The sequence below is a fragment of the Haliotis rufescens genome, unplaced genomic scaffold (genome assembly GCF_023055435.1).
Source record: "Haliotis rufescens isolate VD_foot unplaced genomic scaffold, xgHalRufe1.0.p SCAF_2, whole genome shotgun sequence".
Classification (NCBI taxonomy): Eukaryota; Metazoa; Mollusca; class Gastropoda; order Lepetellida; family Haliotidae; genus Haliotis; species Haliotis rufescens.
The window spans coordinates 37519087-37540079 of NW_025963890.1; positions in this window are offsets into that span (position 1 = coordinate 37519087).

Genomic DNA, 20993 nt, shown 5'->3' on the forward strand with positions numbered 1-20993 from the left:
TAGGCAATATTAACCACCAATTAAAATGAACAAATATACTACGATTAAAATTGTGATAGCTATAAATTTACTGTGAAAGAAATGGAACTTATGTATCCTCTCCGGGGGACAATAATTTTACTGTACTTTAACCCCCTTCAAGGATACCGCCACAAACAATCTCAGTTGCTAATTTAATCTACCAATTTTAAAACATTCATATGTTATTACACGTATCAATCAAATTTTTTCAATCAACTCAATTTCCTTTAAAAAACCAATAATTAAACGAGAATCAATACTATTAAAAAGATCCTTTATGGATGATGATTTGAAATATTTATCCCTTGTGATGGAAAAATCAATACAGTCAAGCTACATGGTATGAGTACTCATAACCAATTTCCTCTTATAATAAACTCTTACCTTTGGTATCCCCATCAATACTCCTTATGGTCATTGGGCAAATGTAAAAATCACAAAACCTAACGAGATTCTGTCTACATGGTCATACCCGGTGATTGTGAAGATCTCAAATTCTATCAACAGCCAGACAACATGAATATGAACAGATGTTCATCGGGGTCTCAACCCTTGTGCAACCCGTTGAGCAGCCGTGTCACATGCGTGTTACACGCGTTCTCAACGCGTGCTAGGGAATGTACTTCTAGGCAGAAGTGTATGTGCTGTGCTGAAATATGCTACTGCTAACATTGTCTTTAATGACAAGAAGAAAGGGCCTGTTCTGGTGAGACAGATTATTTCACGGGGGAAATGGTCATTCAATCGTAGAAGGAAGATTTGAAGCATTGAAGAAGATAATGAATTATGCCTTGTTCTGCCATCAGGCTAAACATTTTAGCTAAACAGAAGAAACTTGGGATGAAAGGTGAAGCAATGAACATATGTCTTTACATGGCGGATGGAAGGTGGAAGGACTGCATAGTTTATGTATAAGCGATTTTTAGGAGAAGCGGACGGATAATTGATCACAAGCAGAGCCATAAACTCTGCGACAAACCTCTGCAGCCGCAAGATACCACAGCCCCCATGCCATGATCAACTACCAGATAATGGAGTGGAAAGGGTTCAATGTGAATTCATTAGAGTCGGGATGACACATGGTAGATGGACGGTGCTTACAAATATGGTCAGATCAGCCCGCAGCACCTATTATCTGCTGTAATTTAAAAAATGACTGTAACACACGAATATGCACTTGCCAGAAATAGAGTCTAACTTGTACTGCTGTGTGAGGGGAATGCCATGGTACCAATGGTGTGCAATAAACAGTTACCAGACTTCTCATGGGAGTCTCAAACCTGTTGAGACTTTCGAGGTACATGTATATAATGACCCTGCAACGTTAATCTACAGCATTAGCCGTGACATTTTTCCCACTGTTCACAACATAATAATGTTCTTGAATCTCACAATCATGTAACGGAATGAGCAGTGGATAAAAAGTTTCAGATTTATATTCAAATATTGGTATTTGGTGGTTATATTGAATTTCCGCAAATGAACTACAAGGTAGATAATTCATTGACTTTTTGTAAAAACATCCGGTTTGGGTTAATTCTGAGAAGACCTCATATAGGTCATACCTGTTTTCCAAAAGTATTTACATGAATGAAAACGAAACTTGTCATTGCGTTTATTGTCATATTATATTGTCATGTTAGATTCAGACAATAACACGACATTGATATCTAAACTCGCCACAACATCTCATTTAAGAGATAAATATTGATATTTGGTGGTTATATTGGATTTATGCAAATGATGGAGTATTTCACATGCATCTGTGGGTCTGTTTACCCAATTGTAGAAGTTCAAATCACTCAAATATGTCATCAGAGACCAACAGTGTATTTATAGTCTATGTCTAGCAATCAAACTCTTCGCCGCCATCTTGGAATTTTGGCCCACACGAAGGCGCTGGTGACGGAGTTTCTATCTAAAAGTGTTATTTATACTTCAGTGAGTTAGTGTGCCAAGTTATATGCATATAAGTCCCAGCACACTGTTTTAGAGTTAAAAGATTCAACAGCGTAAACCAACATTTAGGAAACTTGTCGGCCATCTTGAATGTTTGCAGATTTGTCAATAGTCGAAAACTTTCAGTAGTTGTGAATATCTTTATAGAAACATATAATGGCTATTTCGTAATACAACACATGCTGTTTTTCATCAAAACTTTGAACCTCATCTGAAATATGGAAGATATATTGATAATTGGTGGCCATATTGGATAAAGCAAACTAGACATATTTCCCAAACTGGGAATGCTTGGGACTTTTAGTATGTTGTTTTCGGGACCTTGTAGAAATGCATTGCGGTGAAATGAATTATGTTGCAGTTTGTCCCAAGTTGAGTGAAAAAATGGCCAAGATTGCCCGGTCGTATGATTTATAATTGTGTAAACAAACTGTTTCAGTATATTCTGACAACCGACTCAAAACACTGTACTCAACCCATGCGGCTTCACTCAATATACTTGCTAACACCAAAGAGTTCTCGTTTTATTTAGTCATGGTAGTATGGAGATAAACATACTGTGTTTTCAAGGTAGCGCTAAACTTATGTAATATTTGAAAACTCACGCTGCACGTTCGGTTCCAAATACAATTTAGGGCAGTTAAATCAACAGGTAACCTTGAAAGCTCTTCCTTGAAAACATAGTAACTCTATCTCCTAAGTGTAATGCCTGAGACTGAACGCTGGAAGCGGCATACTTTAAGTGGTAGGGCACGTTGAGACTTATTGTAGTTATCAATAATGTATAAATATAGGCCATCATTCCTCTACGCAGTTGCACCAAACAATGGTGTACTAAGTCCTTGAACAATGTTGCTGAATCAATATGAGGGAGTCACGAACTGTACCTTTACTTATTGATTGTCATTAAATTGAATACTCATATAAACAGTTCGTTTACAAAATAGCTGCCAATTGTATGAAGTAGTATTTTCAGCCACTGATTAAATATTTTTGCGTTCAATAAATTGCTTTTATCAATTTGTTGTTTTATATTACAAATTGGATGCAATGGAGGCTGTAAACCGACCATTGAAGGTTTCAGAATCCAATAATCGCAAATGTAAGGATAGACAGTCGATACAATGTGAAGGTCGTTCCAGCCAAAGAGTATCCTATAAAGAGCTCCTTGATAACATTACTTGCACTTAAACAACTCGCTACCTTGAAACTGTAGATCAAACTGAAATTGTAACATCTTCATCAGTGCAACAGCGTGAACGTAATAGTGTCATACGCTTGACACAAGAATCAGACTTTACTCTGAATTCACTCCGATAAATCTTATCAAATAACGCACTATTGTATACTTTAAAAAAACGCATCAAAAGGATATTTTTTGAGAATTTGTAAATCAAAATATTGGCTAAACAGTAACTTTAAGGCAAGCTGTAGTCTTATGTACAAGTTATAATTAGGTTTCCATGGCAATATTCTTGAAACAGTTGTCCTGCTATCATATGCTGAGCCCAGTAAACATTTCGCACGCACAGATGCCAATTACAGTAAAGATGGCCTAATGTCCGTTAAGATATATGAATTAAGGTGGAGGCTTTTTTTTCTGACTATAACTCTCAACTGTAACATCACCGAGCAGTCACCTGTAAAATGAAATGAAACTGTTGAAGATCCGAGATTTGCCTAGTAAGAAAACCGCATGAGCTTCTGTTTTTTTAAACATTATGTTGGGTTGGAAGAAGAAACCTACATAAATAAACATAACTAATTACACACACACACACACACACACACACACACACACACACACACACAAACACACATTAACGGCAGCTTTGACGTCATAGGTGTCGTCTGCACTTTCCACGAAGGTGTTGTTTCAGTTTAGGAAAGAGGTGGAAATCACTTGATGCCAGGTCTGGCGAATATGAGGGATGACGAACCCACATTGTCGCACTGCTGCCTTTGCAAGTCAAGAGAGGTGTGAAAAGAGGCATTGTCGTGAAGTTATAGAACTCCAGCAGTCAGCATTCCTCGCCGCTTTTCTTTGATAGAATCTCTCAGGCGATGAAGCAAATCAGCATAGTAGGCACCGTTAATCGTCTTTTGACTTTCTAAGTATTCAGCATGGATCACACCCTGTTACGACGTAAATTGTAATAACGCGGTAAATTATAATAAGCTGCGGTAAAATGTAATATCACTGCGGTAAATTGTAATACTGTGGTAAATTGTAATACATACTGCGGTAAATTGTAATAACTTAAACTGCGGTAAAATGAGATAAAAGATTATTCATTTGCAAATATACAAGGAAACATGCATAAAGTTTAAAATGTGCGACTAAGCTGTTTGGAAATCAAAATCCGGACTTTAAAACGACTGATTGATCAATACCAATGTACATCATATTCTTGATATTTGTATTTACTCAAAACAGAATCCGAGCTCCAGTGTTTGTTCGAATGTTGAAACAAACTGCAGCAAATTGTAATACCAAGTACGGTAAATTGTCATAACATATCTGAATCCTTCCGAAATTTGAGTTACAGTGTTTGTTCGACCGTAGCATGATCAATACCAACCCCCAGCATGTTTAAGGAAATAAAAAAAGCGAATTTGCTTCAATTTCTGTCATTCCCATTGAAATACAGGTGCGGGAAATTGAAACAAACTGCGGCAAATTGTAATATCAAGTGCAGTAAATGTAATAACATTTCTTAATCCTTCCGATTTCAAACTGATTTCAAGTTCCAGTGTTTGTTCGACCTCAACAAGATTAATTCCAACCTCCAGCATGTTTAAGGAAATAAAAAAAGCGATTTTGTTTCAATGTCTGTCATTCCCATTGAAATACAGGTGCGGGAAATTGTAATAAAATCTCTTAATAATTCCGATTCCAAACTAAATTCGAGTTACAGTGTTTGTTCGACCTCAACCAGATCAATTCCAACCTCCAGCACGTTTAAGGAAATAAAAAAATCCATTTTACTTCAATTTCTGTCATTTCTATTGAAAGACAGGTGTGGCAAATTGTAATACCAAGTGCGGTAAATTGTAATAACATATCTTAATCCTTCTGATTTCAAACTGAATTCGATTTCCAGTGTTTTATTTTAACATGATCAATTTCAACCTCTAGCATGTTTAAGGAAATTCAAAAAGTGATTTTCAGTTTCATGTCATTCATGTTGAGAGGCTGGTGGGACAACTTGTAAATAAAGATGTTTTGAAAATTACATGTCTGTTGTTTAATATCATTTTTTGTTTTTTAGTGTGGCGAAAAGCCCATTTCTTGAAATGCCAGTATGGTGAATTGTCCGAGTGGGGAAATTTCCTCCCCTTGCGATCAACACATCATATTTAAGCAAAGATATATATTTACTGGAAGAGAAATTTATTTTCTATCCATACCGGTCATTAACGACAGAGATCTTTATAGGTAATGTCTAATATGCTCTCAAATCTTGAACCTAACATTGCCCACTCTTACCATTAGTAATTACATTTGTGAAAACTGAAGTAATAATATTAACACGCTTTTGCAATACACATTCAAGTACGATGCAGTTATTATTTGTTTGATAACCTGAGCTTTTGGTGATACCATATATAATTATGTATGTTGAAATAGTGGCCTATATCACATTGTATTACAACAGAGAGTGTTTTTTTGTTCCATGACAGCTCTTCTTAGTGCTGCAGACTTATATACAATGTAAGATTCTGTTCTATCATTTGTATGTTAAAGGTGATGTACCAATGGAAGTATCTTCTGCGCAAGGACGAGTAAAATTCTCCAAATATCATCGCGATCGTTGATGTAAACCAAAACCATGAAGGGACCTAAGACCGAGCCCTGTGGGACACTGGCTTTGGCAAATTTCAAAGATGAAAAGCTGCCATTTATAAAAAAACCATTTTGTCTTCGATGACTAACATTGTCTTCAAATCATACTAGTAGCCTACCGGTTACATTTGATTTAGTTAATGAAGTAATCCTTTGTGTCACATTCTGTTAAATGCTTTCGATACATCACAAAATACCATACAATAAACTTCTTGCTTATCAACTGATGACAACAATATCATTATTTTACCCACGTGGTGAAGATACAGGTGGTAAGATACTAAATCCGTACGTCACACGTGTGTCGTACAAGGTTGACCTTGTTTATTCGTTTTGATTGGATAACCGTGACCTCTGTCACACCGGGACTACGTTTTTCATTCATAAAATACGCAAGACGTCATTCATTTTGCAACTACAAGGAAGAACTGAAGGAATTAATGAGAACGAGAGATATTTAGAAACACTTTATTAAACCATACAAAATAGTCACACGCATCAAATTTGGTTTGCATTATATATAAGTTATGCATAGAGCTTCTACAGACATGTACGACTACCGATCAACAGAGCGTGGGTCCCCATGAGCGTGACGCACCCGACCACTGTCGCAACTCTCAATTTGATTTAACGTAAAAGGATAAGCGTGGTGAAATGAAGTCTGTTTAAACTATCTGGAAAAATATCTAGACTTACTTGTGATGATCAGGTTGTGCCATCAGTGTCCCCTTCGAAGTGTATTTTGTGGCGCGGTTTCGGGAGGTGTTGTTCATGAATGAACGTACACGACTGCACGACCAGATCACTAAAAGTGAACAGTTCTGATACAAATCATTCGAAAACTCCATGGAAGTGTGCCTCACTTCTGATTTTGTGGCTCCAAACATCCCAAATGTGAACAATAACATTCCCTATCTCTAGCGTAAAACGCTGTGAGTAGATCACGGTTGTCTCTTCTCATTCCGGTTGTGACCTTGCCCTATGATTGTTCGAAACTGTCACTGACATGCAAAAAGACATGAGTTTGTTGATTTTCACGTCTTCAGTATAGGGTGGTACAGTTAACATGAATGTCTTTGGCGAACACTCTGATTTCCCTCTTCCAAAATAGTACGAACTTGATATAAATTCAGCTGATAGATCAAGGAAACCGAACCATTTTGATTGCACAGACGGGACCCCGGCATGCGAGTGACCGACTGTTAGTCCGATATTCAAAGCGCGGCGCTAATGTGACTTTTCAAATTTTCTTATAGGTGCCCTTCGTACTTACAACATGGCGCTTGATTTACCATAAGTTGAAGAATTTCTTCCCAAAGCTTAGGATCTTGAGAGTCGGTGCTGTTTTGTTTGCAAACACAACTGCAAGCGCATGTTGTTAATGCGGATGCATAGAAATGTCAACAATGCCCATGTCAATATTCATGCGCATCCAGATTTTGCAACCGGTTTCAGTTTGGTCTGTCAACTAACGAAAGTTGTTATGTATTTACACTTAAATATATATTTAACGTGGGTAATAAATACAATACCACACTCATTCTAGTTAGATACCATTTTTACTAAACACGTGAACTTTCTATGGTATTTGACCGAGCGAAAGCGAGGTCAGATACAATAGAAAGTCCACTCATGTCGTAAAAATGGTATCTAACGAGAATGAGTGTAGTATTATCTATATATCTCTATTAATTGTCAAGGTTGATCTCGGGGATATAACAGGAGATTTTGATGCATTTACTGCCGACACTTCACCAATTTCCACCAAGAGGAGGTGGCAGCTGCTGTAGACAATCTCAAAACTTCAAAATCTCCTGAATTTTATAAGCATTCGAGTGATATTTTATTACCGCTTCTTACTGTTTTATTAAATGGACTTTTTGGGGGTTGTGTTTTCCCAGAATCGTGGTCGATAGGACTGATAGTGCCGTTACATAAGAAGAGAGATCTTAACCCTACATCTAATTATAGAGGTATAACAATTTTGAGTGTCTTCAGTAAAATTCATATTTCAGTTTTGAATATTAGATCAAGATTTTGGTGTGATGCGTATGAAAACGTTTCGGAATCGCAAGCCTGTTTCCGGCAGGGTTATTCGGCTATAGATAACGTTTTCATATTACAGTCTGTTGCTGTTCGTCTCTTTGGGGGAAAAAGAAAGGCAAATTATATGTTTTATTTGTCGCTTTTGCTAAGGCTTTCGACTTAGTTAATCGTTCTAAATTATGGTCAGTCCTTCAACACAAGGGAGTTTCGCCAAAAATGTTGGGTTGTATCAAGTCTATTTATGAAAGTGTAAAATCGTGCGTTAAATTTAATACTTCAGTTTCAGATATGTTTGACTGTAGCGTGGGAGTTCGTCAGGGATGTGTCTTAAGCCCCTTGTTATTTTCATTGTTTTTTAATGATTTTGTTGATGAAGAAGAAAAATCATGCTATCCTGGCAGCCAGTTGCATCCAGACTAATTTATTCTTACTTTTGTTTGCGGACGACGTTGTTCTTTTATCAGACACTATTGGAGGTTTACAAAATACGAATTAACGTGTTACAACAGTATTGTCATCAATATGACCTAAACGTAAATCTAGATATAACTAAAATTGTGGTTTTTAAGAACGGTGGTATCCTTTCTAGGCGTGAGAAATGGTACTTTGAGGGCAAGCTCATTGAATTTCTTTCAGTTTACAAGTATTTGGGTATAATATTTTCTAGTAAGTTAACCTGGAATAGACACTTTATGAATTCTTCGTTGCAATCTAGAAAGGCATTATTTGGTATCTTAGAATATCTGTTGAAACTAAGACCTTTGCCGTATGATGTTTTCTTCAAAGTTTTATATAGTAAAGCGATGTCAATTTTATTGTATGGTGCCGAAATATGGGGACTAGAACTTACCTCAGATTGTAAGCTCAGCAGAGTTATTGAAGGCGTTCATGTACAGGCATGCAAATATTTTCTGGGTGTGAAGTCGTCAACTCCAAATCATGTTGTACGTGATGAATCTGAGAGATACCCAATATATATTTATGCCTACAAGCGGTGTATAAAATATTGGTATAAATTACTAGCCATGCCAGACTCGCGACTACCAAAGAAATGCTATAATATGATATTGTTAGATATGAGTCATGGTAAAAGCAATTGGGTTTCAAAGTTAAGAAATGTATTATTTAAAATAGGATTTGGCTATGTTTGGGATAATCAAAGCATTGGTAGTATCCAATCACTTTTATCAGAATTTATGATAAGAGCAAAATGGATTTATCAGCAAGACTGGCATGCATCCTTATCACATGGTGCAAAAACATTAAATTATTCTATGTATAAATCTTTAGTGTGTCAAGAGTATTATATTAAGTATATTTCTATCCATAAGTTTCGTGTAGCTTTAGCAAAGTTTAGATGTAGTTCTCACCAACTAAAAATTGAGCCTGGCAGATATGCAAATGTTCCAAGAAATGAAAGGTTTTGCAATGTTTGTAAAAAAAGGTTTCGTTGAGGATGAGTATCATTTCTTGTTTGTATGCACGGTGTATGCCGAATTGCGTGAACAGTACATTCCAAGACACTACGATGTATTTCCCACATTACATAAATTCAATGTCTTGATGTCAAGTGATAAATGTAATATCATAAGAAATTTGACTATGTATATACACGAGTCTATGCAATTAAGGACAAAACTGCCGATGTTAATTTCAATTACAAGAATGGCTGCTGTACAACTGCTGTGACATGGGCCGATGGCCTACGTGATCTGGCTGAATAAACATAATATTAATTGGGAGGTAGTAGAATGTCCTGGTACAACGCTATGTTATCTTTTATCTTGGAATGGAATTTTCCACACATTTCGTTAACGTCCATACAATCATTAAATAGTTTGTTCCGAATTTTATGCATAATTTGTATATTCATTTTATCAAAGTGTTCCATACTTTTCTTTTATATGACTTTTTTTAAAATAAACATTTACAGATACGAAAAGTCCCCTGTGGTCCGATCCATCGGAACTAAAATCAAGTACATCGAATAAGGAACAATTACAATCATTACTAACTAAAATGGGATAAATAAACCTCGCCGAATGTGTTGTAATTCGTGTCGCTTCATTTATAGTACTTATTATATCACGAAAGTTGTGAACATTCATATTGAAACTCAAAGATCACCATTCAGGTCACCAACTAAGACGATATCAAGAGATACATCAAGTGCCACCCGCGAAGATTCCGGGATAGAATAGGTCTTCAGCAAACCATACTTGCCGTAAAAGGCGACTATGCTTGTCGTAAAAGGCGACAAACGGGATCGGGTGGTCAGGTTCGCTGACTTGGTTGATACATGTCATCGATCCCAATTGCGTGGATCGATGCTTATGATGTCATTCACTGGGTTGTCTGGTTCAGACTCGATTATTTTACAGACCGCCGTCATATAGCTGGAATATTGCTGAGTGCGGCGTTAAACAACAAACCAACCAACCAACCAACATCTAGTGCAGTTTCTATCATGGGCTCTAGAAGTTTTCAGTATGCAGTAGAGGTGTTGGGTGCGCGACAGGTAGAAACCTTGCTGTAGTGAATGAACTTGAAACCACATTGATTTATAATTAATTACTTACAAGTCTGTTCTATGCTTGACACAAAGTGAATTAGAAATATATTCAATCGTCAGTTGTGTTATATTCTTTTGGACCGGGATTTCCAAGGGAACATCACCAGTAACGAGAGAGAGAGAGAGAGAGAGAGAGAGAGAGAGAGAGAGAGAGAGAGAGAGAGAGAGAGAGAGAGAGAGAGAGAGAGAGAGAGAGAGAGAGAGAGAGAGAGAGAGAGAGAGAGAGAGAGAGAGAGAGAGAGGAGGGTAAATTTCATGTTTACGCACACGGCGTACGTCATGACAAGACAAATGTGTAATATGTTCATTGTAAACGGCATGTTGCAATGGATATATACTTTAGTGGTAAGCGCTTGACGCTTGAGGTAAATTGGTATACATCTGTGATAAAATAATCCAGTGTTGCCCTGTTGTCCCCTAATTTGGGGAGAATAATGTACCAGATGAGGGCAACTATGAACATGTTGTCAAAGCGAATACACAATACCACTTAGAAAGTGGTCAAATGTAACAAATGCTATATTTGTAAAGTTTTAGTAAAGTACAGAGTCTCGTACTTTTTTTTGGGTTAAGTCCCGTCCGGGATTCGAACCCACACTTGCAAGAAAGGCACCTGATCGCAAGCACACAAAGTCAGCGATCTAACCCACTCAGCCACCGAGGCTTTCACAAAAATGAAAGTCCGACAACTGGTAGTCTAGATCAAGTACTTTGAGTACCCCTCTGACAAGCGTAAATTGGCACGGCTGCTATGGCCGAAAGCTATGAATACACAATGCCATTTAGAAAGTGGTCAAATGTAACAAATGTTAAATATGGGATAACACTTTCTTAGTAAAGTACAGATTCTCGTACTTTTTGGGGGTTAAGTCCGAGAATCTGTTACGTTGAAAGTTAAGCGCACTGTAGTGGCATAATATAATGATATTCTTGACTGCAGCTTGTCCATCGACAGGGGGCAAACACATGATGTATTTACAAGTAATATAGAAAAGATCCATAAAAATAGGTCTTCAGCAACCCATGCTTGCCGCAAAAGGCGACTACGCAATTGGGATACGATGATCAACCTAGTCATCGAGCCTGACAACCCGATCCCGTTAGTCGCCTCTTACGACATGTCAACTTGTACTCATAACAACATGAGGGGCGGTCGGGTAGCCTAGTGGTTAAAGCATTCGCTCGTCACGCCGAAGACCCGGGTTCGATTCCCGACATGGGTAAAATGTGTGAAGCCCATTTCTGGTGTCCCCCGCCGTGATATTGCTGGAATATTGCTAAAAGCGGCGTAAAACCATACTCACTCACTCACTCATAACAACATGATAGTTTCTAAAACAACTTTTCCAGTGATGGAAATAAAAATAACAAACAGCAGATATTGTTTGGTACAGGGTATTCATTGCCGTGTACCGTATTGGCATATAATAGACTATTCCTGATATTTTGCAATTTCTCGTTCTCATTGGAGCCAAACGAACTTTTTATAAGTGTTTGTTGCACAACGCCGCAGAGCAGTGCTCCTGCCTAGCGATGATAGCCTATTCACAAACTAGCTAGTAATAGATAGACCAGAAAATCAACTGACACGACAGCATATATTCTAATTTTCTTTATACTAAATGCCTTATGTCAACACATCATATGTATTTAAACCATAAACAGTGTAAAAACCATGGTACATAAATAACATATGCTTTCAATGAATTAGATATAAAGATATCTAAGTCTCTATACATAGAAATCACATTCATTAAATAGAAGATATCTTTCAGGCAGAGAACATGTCTTTTGAAAGGCCAAAACGTCACCTTGTCCCTCGCAATAACTTATCGAAAGGGAAGAAGCAGATATAAAATCTCAAATAATCTGCAAAGAAACAAAGATCAGCCATGTGTTTGATGTGTCCAATAGTATATGACACGATCCACGTTTTACCCAGGTTGATAGGGGGAATCGTGATCTAGGCCCAAGCTGCGAAATTGTAGCTATCACAGCGCACCGTTCCCAAACCTGTCTGGGAGTCAGACTGACACTTTCAAAGCATTATGTGGTTTAGTAATGTGTCGCCGCCACATTTAGGAATATTCCGGCCTCATCAGGGCGTGGAACACCAAGAATGGCCTTCAGACAGTTTACACCTGTGGACGATTGAACTCAGGTCTTAGGCTTGTCGAGCGAACCAACTGTCCCAAAGATATAAACATACAAAATATATTTTTATGTACACTCAGCAATATTTCAGCTTAAAATGACGTCAATCAATAATAGCATCCCCAATCTTCTTTAACGTCCAAAGACATTTTCACCAATTCGTTTTGATACAGTTGTTCATGGGATATGAATACTGAAACAGGCTTTCTATCCTGTTTTATGGCAGCCACAAATGGTCATGACCAGGGGCACCAGATAATATGACTGGACAATGTAAGTTTGTTATTGATGTATAAAGCGGCACTCAAGGCTGTAAGTGTGGTAGGTGTCGTGTTGGCTTCAAAACGCATCATTATGGTCGAAGTTTGGTTGGTTTGTTATTTAACGCCGCACACAGCAATATTCCAGCTATATGGCGGCAGTCTGTAAATACTCGAGTCTGGACCATACAAACCAGTGATCGATATCATAAGCATCGATCTACGCAATTGGGATCGATGACATGCATCAACCAAGTCAGCGAGCCTGACCACCCGATCCCGTTAGTCGCCTCTTACGACAAGATAGTCGCCTTTTACGGCAAGCATGGGTTGCTGAAGACATCAATTGACCGATAATGTGTATTCCGGCATCAGGTAAACGCTCAGTCAGAACTCCCGAGTATCAATGAGGAATCGTCCATTATCCCTCCAGTTCCAATGTATTTACATTTTCAGAATAATACCATTTGCATCTACAGTCAAACTTATAAAACTGTTCTGCAGATTTTCATACAAATGCACAGAATACAAGAGTATTTTTAATATAAGGACAGTTTGACGATGCTCTGTCGTTGTACACTGAGTTTCCTAAATGTTGAAATATTTTACAGCCGCTTCGGCGTATTCGATCCGACGTGCCGGTCTGTCGCTAGATGGAGTTTTGTACTTCCCTTGAGGAGACATATTCTCTTTATCAGAGATGTCATTCTTAAATGGAAGATGATTTCCATATTTAGAACATGTGAATCAATCAAGACGTTGTTCATATCTAGAGCATGTATTATTTACATCATACATGACACACTATTACATGTGATATTCAAATGATAGTGCAGCACCATACCCGTGATCGTGGGTTTCACCGAAGTGGTAAACGACTGAGACCTGCATCATTTTGGGCTTTCCTCCCACATCAAGCTGACATGCTTTGATATAACTGGAATACTGTTAAAATATTCACTTACATGATGTCTTATTTATATGATAAATAGGTCAACATTATATAATGTTACTTCCGACAAAAGAGGGGGGGCGGTCGGGTAGCCTAGTAGTTAAAGCGTTCGCTCGTCATGCCGAAGACCCGGGTACGATTCCCGATATGGGTACAATGAGTGAAGCCAATTTCTGGTGTCTCCCGCCGTGATATCGCTGGAATATTGCTAAAAGCGGCGTTAAACCATACTCACTCCGACAAAAGATTAGCGAACTGATGAAATGGTCATGAAGGTGTACTGACGATAATGTCTGTACAATTGATTTCGGGTGTGCAAAATAATATTTGGGCGATACCTGGTTCATAGGGGAGGTTTATGTACCACATCCGCTCAAATGTCAAAAGTTCGGTCATGGGGCCAAGTTCTGTCATGGCAAGCCGGTTGTGTGCTGCCGTTGCAGTGGAGTGCATGCCAGTTCTGAGTGCACAAATGACAACAAATATGCCACCTGCAACGGAGAGCACTTAGCTTCCTCGAAATATTGTCCAACTTTTGAACATGATTATAAAAATAATGGAAATTAAATACACAAATAAAATCACCTATCCCGAAGCAAGAAGAAAAGTCTCTTCTGTCTCTTCCTAAACATCAGTTAACACATTCCAGACAACCTCTGTTTCATTTCAAATAAATATCTCCTGGGTCAAGGATAAGAAGGTTATCCTTGAGCACACAACTGTTACATCTCAGAATTGTCATCTGTCACCGTCTTTCCGAAAAAAATCACATATGAATAAATTGAAAGTCATTCTGTGGGCGAAGACCACTTAACTAAAAACGAAATGAAGAAATTGCATTAAAGCCAGGGCACTCCAACACTTGGAGTTGCCTTCTCCCGTTTCAACACCAATTGAGATTCATTACCCATATGAACCTCTGGTGATGGACGTCACTCTACCTCCCGCTAAAAATATCCTGTTGAGTCGCCATGAGCAGCTCGCACAAAATCATTCAATGGAATTGCAGAGGATTAAGGAATAATTTTAATGATCTCAAACTATTACCAGACGATTTTACACCGGAAGCATTGTGTCTTCGGGAAACATATTTGAAAAATACTGATCAATTCGACATAAGAGGTTCCTACCATAATATATACTGAACCGTAAAAGAAACGTCACCCGAAGTAACATTGCATGAAAGGTTGTCATTTAAATATCTGGGTAATTTTGGTCACAGCTTCTAAATTTTAACATTACTTTGTCCGGAAAAAATAAATTTGATGATAAAAAACAAAGCAGATGACAATAAAACCGATCGCCCAAACGCATCACGGCAACGGTCATGGTAACCCAATGCACGTGAGTTCCGTGCAAATTGAAATGCACACGCGTTCCCCTATTTCTTGCCCTATAAAAATCCACCAAGTGCCAAGATTGACAAGAAATCAGCGACACCAAGCCCTTTGACAATTGCAAGCTGGATAAACCGCCCGGCAAGTAGCCAAGGCCTTTCAAGTCAACGTAAGGACCATATGCAGGGTCCAGCAACGGTACCAGACCCCAACACTACAGATGACCGACCACGTAGTGGAAGACCAAGGGTCACCACCCGACGACAGTATCGTCAGATTGTGCGACAGCATCTTAAAGATCTGCTCTTAAAGATCTGAGAGAGAGAGAGAGAGAGAGAGAGAGAGAGGAGGGTCTTGCGCCGCCGTGGGGAACGTTATTCGGATGCTTGTGTTGTGTTGTGTTGAGAGAGACTCGCGGGGTGGTCCGAGCATCATGGTGTGGGGAGGAATTGGTCTTACACTGAGGGTCGGATCTGTGATCTTCCAGAACATCGGTCCAGGGAAAGGCAATGGTGTCACAGCAGCTCGGTACATTGATCAAGTCTTGAGACCACACGCCATACCTCATTTGGCACGTCGCCGCAACCACGAGTTTCAACATGATAACGCCCGTGCCCATAATGCGAGAGCAACAAGAGACTTCCTCCAGCAGAATGGCATCAGAACAATGCAGTGGCCTGCCCTCAGTCCCGATTTAAATCCCATTGAGCAAATGTGGGACGAGATTCAAAGACGGCTGAATGACGTCCGACCAAGGCCGACAACTGTAACTGAACTGTGTCCTCAGGCGTTCCTCAGAGTGTGGGCTCAAGTGCCTATGGCCTTCATTTGAATGAAGGTGAATGATCAGTCCACGACGACCTCATGCTTAAGTGACCTACACTTCTCAAACCTATGACCCCGTCTGATGTTATTCCATCATCAAGAGAGAATTTTAATAAAGCTTACTGGGCTCTATATGAAGCTCTTTGCACGCAACCACTTACGGCTGATCTCTTTATTAACGTTCCTGACTCTATACAATGATTTTTTTCTCTGCTTAACTTAACAAAATCGATGACAGGTGTATTCCTAAATTTTTGGCAATTCCTCACGTACGTCAACCATGGTTTAATGATTACTGCAAACAAGATAGAAATGAAACAGCTGGTTTGACGGCCGCATCACCGCGGAAGCTAATACTCATAGAATAGTGCTATTTTCAGTCATTGTCGGTAGGCATATTTAAATAATTATATCTACAATTACAGGTTACAAAATGCACAGATGCGGTTACTACAATATTCAAAGGATGTGTGGCAATACATTTCGTGCAAAAAACACGATAGCAATCGACAAAGGGAATATATTTACGTTTTGGAGACAACAGAGAGCTTGGAATTTTGGCGCTTTTTGGCGACTGTGACGTCATATATTTTGCGTCGCAATGAGCGATATGACGTCATTATGTGCACGTGCGATGTAGAACAAAAGCCTTGCAAAGCTTGCTTTGTTTTCTATAGGAATTCCCACCACATGATAGCTTACCAAGTTGCCGTGCCTATATGCTGCAAATGCCTGTGATATGTTCGAGTGACGTATTACGGTGTAAACAAACTACTTGAGTATATACACAGCCATATTTTGTTCGGTGATTCCTTAATTCAGATCGACAAACCACTCAAAACACTGGACTCAACCCATGCCGCTTCACTCAGTATATTTGCTAACACCAAAGAGTTCGCGTTTTATTTAGTCATGGTAGAATGGAGATAAGCATACTGTGTTTTCAATGTAGAGCTAGGTTACCTGAAGATTTAACCGCGCTAAATTAAACATTTGAAACCTCAAGCTGTGCGTCCGGTTCCAAATTCAATTTAGCACCTACCGGAACCATGTTTAGAAACCTTTCTTTTGATTATTGATGAAATATTGACATCCTATAAATTTCCTTCCACATGGCGTGATGCTATAGTTGTTCCCATACCAAAACCTGGCCGTGATCATACTGATCCCTCAAATTATCGACCTATTTCCTTAACCAGCTGCAAAACCATGGAACGCATGATCAATAATCGATTAATACTAATTTAAGCACAAATATACAATGTGGTTCTCGTAAAAAAAAGGAATACCATCGATCATCTCGTTCGTTTGGAATCATTTGTCAAACATTCCATACTAGTAATCAATGGCAACATGCTGTATCTATCTTTTTCGATATCGAAAAAGGATATCACACAACATGAAAATACGGTATTTTAAAAGATTTTGGATTGAGAGGCTGTTTGCCCCAATTCATATCCAAGTTTTTATCAGCGTACAATTTCAAGTTCGTGTGGGTTCTGCCCTGTCTGATCATTATAATCAGGATGAGGGTGTCCCACAAGGCAGTATTTTTTCTGTCACATTGCTCAGTATTAACATCAATAGCTTATCCAGGGTTTTAAACGATTCAATTGATGGATCGCTTTTTGTGGATGATTTTAACATCTCTAAATATGTCTAAATAGTATTCAAAAATGGCCGCTAGAAATTGGCTTTAAAATTTCTTAATCAAAGACCAATTGTGTTCATTTTAATCGAAAATATAAGCTACATCAAGAACCTGAACTTTATTTGGATAGCACACCTATCAAAATTGTAAAAGAAGCCAAGTTCCTAGGACTTATTTTTGACAACAACTTGACATTTAAATACCCAAATTCCTGAAGGCGCTTGACTTATTATAGTCGTTAACGTTTTAAATTCAAAGTGGGGTGGTGATTAGAAAACCCTCCTCAAGCAACATAGAGCTCTCACCCGCTCAAAACCTGATTACGGCTCCATCGTGTTGAGGAGCATGCAAAAGCAATCTACAAATACTGGATTCTATTCACCATCAAGGACTTAGGCTCTGCCTTGGATCCTTCAGAACATCTCGCATTAACAGTTTATATGAAGAGGACGAGCCATCACTTTCACCCCGACGTATGAAATTATCTGAACAGTAAATTACCAACTTATCTTCAAATCAATCTAATCCTGTATACGATTGCATTTTACCTCCCCTTTATGAGAACATTACCAAAATAAATCTGCTCTTATTTCCCCTCTTGGAATGAGGATAAAAACTGCCATTTCTTCTACAAATATACACCTTGAAAATATTTCTCCTAACCGTCTTCTGTCTTCACCTCCTTGGCAACTAGTAACTGATAATGACGCAGTTGCTTGCGCTACTTTCACTGGATCCAGAACCATATCGTCCGGGTTACCATTTGACAGTTCAATTGTAACTGCAGAATATCAAATGCCATTTTGACAGCTCTTAAATATATTCATAATCAGTCTGGGCATAGGCATTTCATTAAAATTTCAGACTCTTTCGTGTCTTCGCGCTATTCAAAATACGTCAAGATCCCATCCACTTTTAATCGAAATTGCGGAATTATATAATAATATCGCCACTGGCCAATATGACATCGTTTTCTGTTGGTTATCCAGCCATGTTGGAATTCGTTGGTAACACTCAACAAATCTGTCACACCACTTCGAATCCCATACATCGATATTAAACCTGTAATTAGATCTAACATCAAAGATCTCATGCAAAAGAAGTGGGACACCCAAGTAGGTATCAATATATTATCTGAAATTATACACTTACTTGGGTTGTCAGTCCAGGTTTGAAGAGGTCATTATGCGACGATGTCGCATTGGCCACAGCAGATATACAAATGGTTATTTATTGAAAGATGAGGATCCTCCATTTTGGATCCCTTGTGATAAGAGAATCACGCTAAAGCATGTCCTGCTTGTCTGTGTTGATTTTACCATCACAAGAGATAAATATTTCAAATAATCAACTATCAAGGATCTTTTTAATAGTATAATTTCTCATTTAATTATTGTTTTTTTAAAGGAAATTGGAGAGATTGAAACGTTTGGAATAATGTGTTTTGAATATATATATATATATATATATATATATATATATATATATATATATATATAAATATATGCCGTTTTAAAATTGTTAGATTAAATTTGCAAACTGAGATTGTTAGTAGCTGTATTTAAAGTACTGTAAAATTATTATCTCCCTGAAAGAGTGCGTTAGTTCCACATTATTCAAAGTACATTTTTAATCGTAGTATATTTGTTAGTTTTAACTGATAGCCCTGAAGATTCCGGGGTGGAATAGGTCTTCAGCAACCCATGCTTGCCGTAAAAGGCGACTATGCTTGTCGTAAAAGGCGACTAACGGGATTGGGTGGTCAGGCTCGCTGACTTGGTTGATGCATGTCATCGTATCCCTATTGCGTGGATCGATGCTCATGATATTAATCACCGGATTGTCTGGTCCAGACTCGAGTATTTACAGACCGCCGTCATATAGCCGGAATATTGCTGAATGCGGCGTTAAACAACAAACCAACCAACTATAATTGACTATAATCACTGGTGGTTGAAGGCATGGTGTAAATCCTGCTGGGGTACCGTGCAGGAAGCAGAAGTACCGTAAGTCCCCACGGTCCCTAGTGTGACGGCATCACTTTGGTTGCTTGCGATCTCCAGCTCGTTTTTATCATGTTTTTTATGTGTAGTAATATCGATTTATCGTTCCATACTAGTTTTAAATATGTCTGTGATACGCTTGTTATTTTACTGAACTTTGCTGACAGGCATTTTATAAAGTCTACACATATTTCGTATGCATGTTTACATTGTTAAAGTCACGATATGGCTGAATTACTGCCGATGTGACTTTAAATCTTAACTCAATAAACTCACTCACTAATTATGTGTAAATACAGTACAGTTGTCAACTCTTGAATAAACCGTAGACGTTTATATATTTGTTATGAACTTGGCTACACATTAACTTATATACTAGTATCTGATTAATGTAGATATAGCGATATAGACCAATAATTCATGGAAACCCCAATAAGAACAGATAATACACGTCAACAAATATAAGTCTGTATTTAAATTATGATGATGATCAAACCATACATTCAAAAAGAAGAATGGGGTTCAAACGAAATATATGGATTTGGGATATCAACAAATATTTTATTCACACACTTAATGATTGTGAACTGGCATTCAAGCCCAAAGGAAAATGATTCAGTAATACCGAATTTTACGAAAATGTGTTCTAATTGTCCGTTCTATATATACAGTAGTAGCCACAAAACAGTTTGAACACACGTCTGATCCAGCAGATTGCACAAACACCGCTCAAACACAGCAGCACCCCTCCTGTAATCCTTTCCATCATGTTTCCCCCCAGTGTCTTCATTCTTCCCCGCACTGAAGGCGGGGAAGTATACGGGAAACGTTAATTTTGTAGCATGTATGTCACATGTTGGTTTATTTGAAAGTTCAAGCCACGCAATTACGGAAACAAAACATACAAATCATGTGCGTGGAATGTTGATGCTATTCTTTTCCAGCAATAAGATATACTTCAAAATCGTCTTTATGTTGTAAATTGATGCATCTGACCGTTTCTGGTCATCAGCTGACATTATTAAACCATTCACGTGTAACCCGATGTCCTATTTTCCTCAAGGACTAATTTTCTGATTTTCACGGTGTATACAAAAGAAGAACTGTACACTGGAGATCGTAAATAACGGCATAATATAAAATATGTTCTGTATATGCTAATTCATGAACAACGACGACATCTCAATTTAAATGTAATATGGCTGAATACCACATTCCACATACCACACTTTTGATTGTTTGGATGCACATGTTCACTGGAAATATTTGGAATAGTTATATTCCGTATTTTGAATTAACCCAGTCCCCCGTGTGTTTTTTTAATCAGTGCACCACATATAGCCACATGTGAAACGTTTGGTAGCAA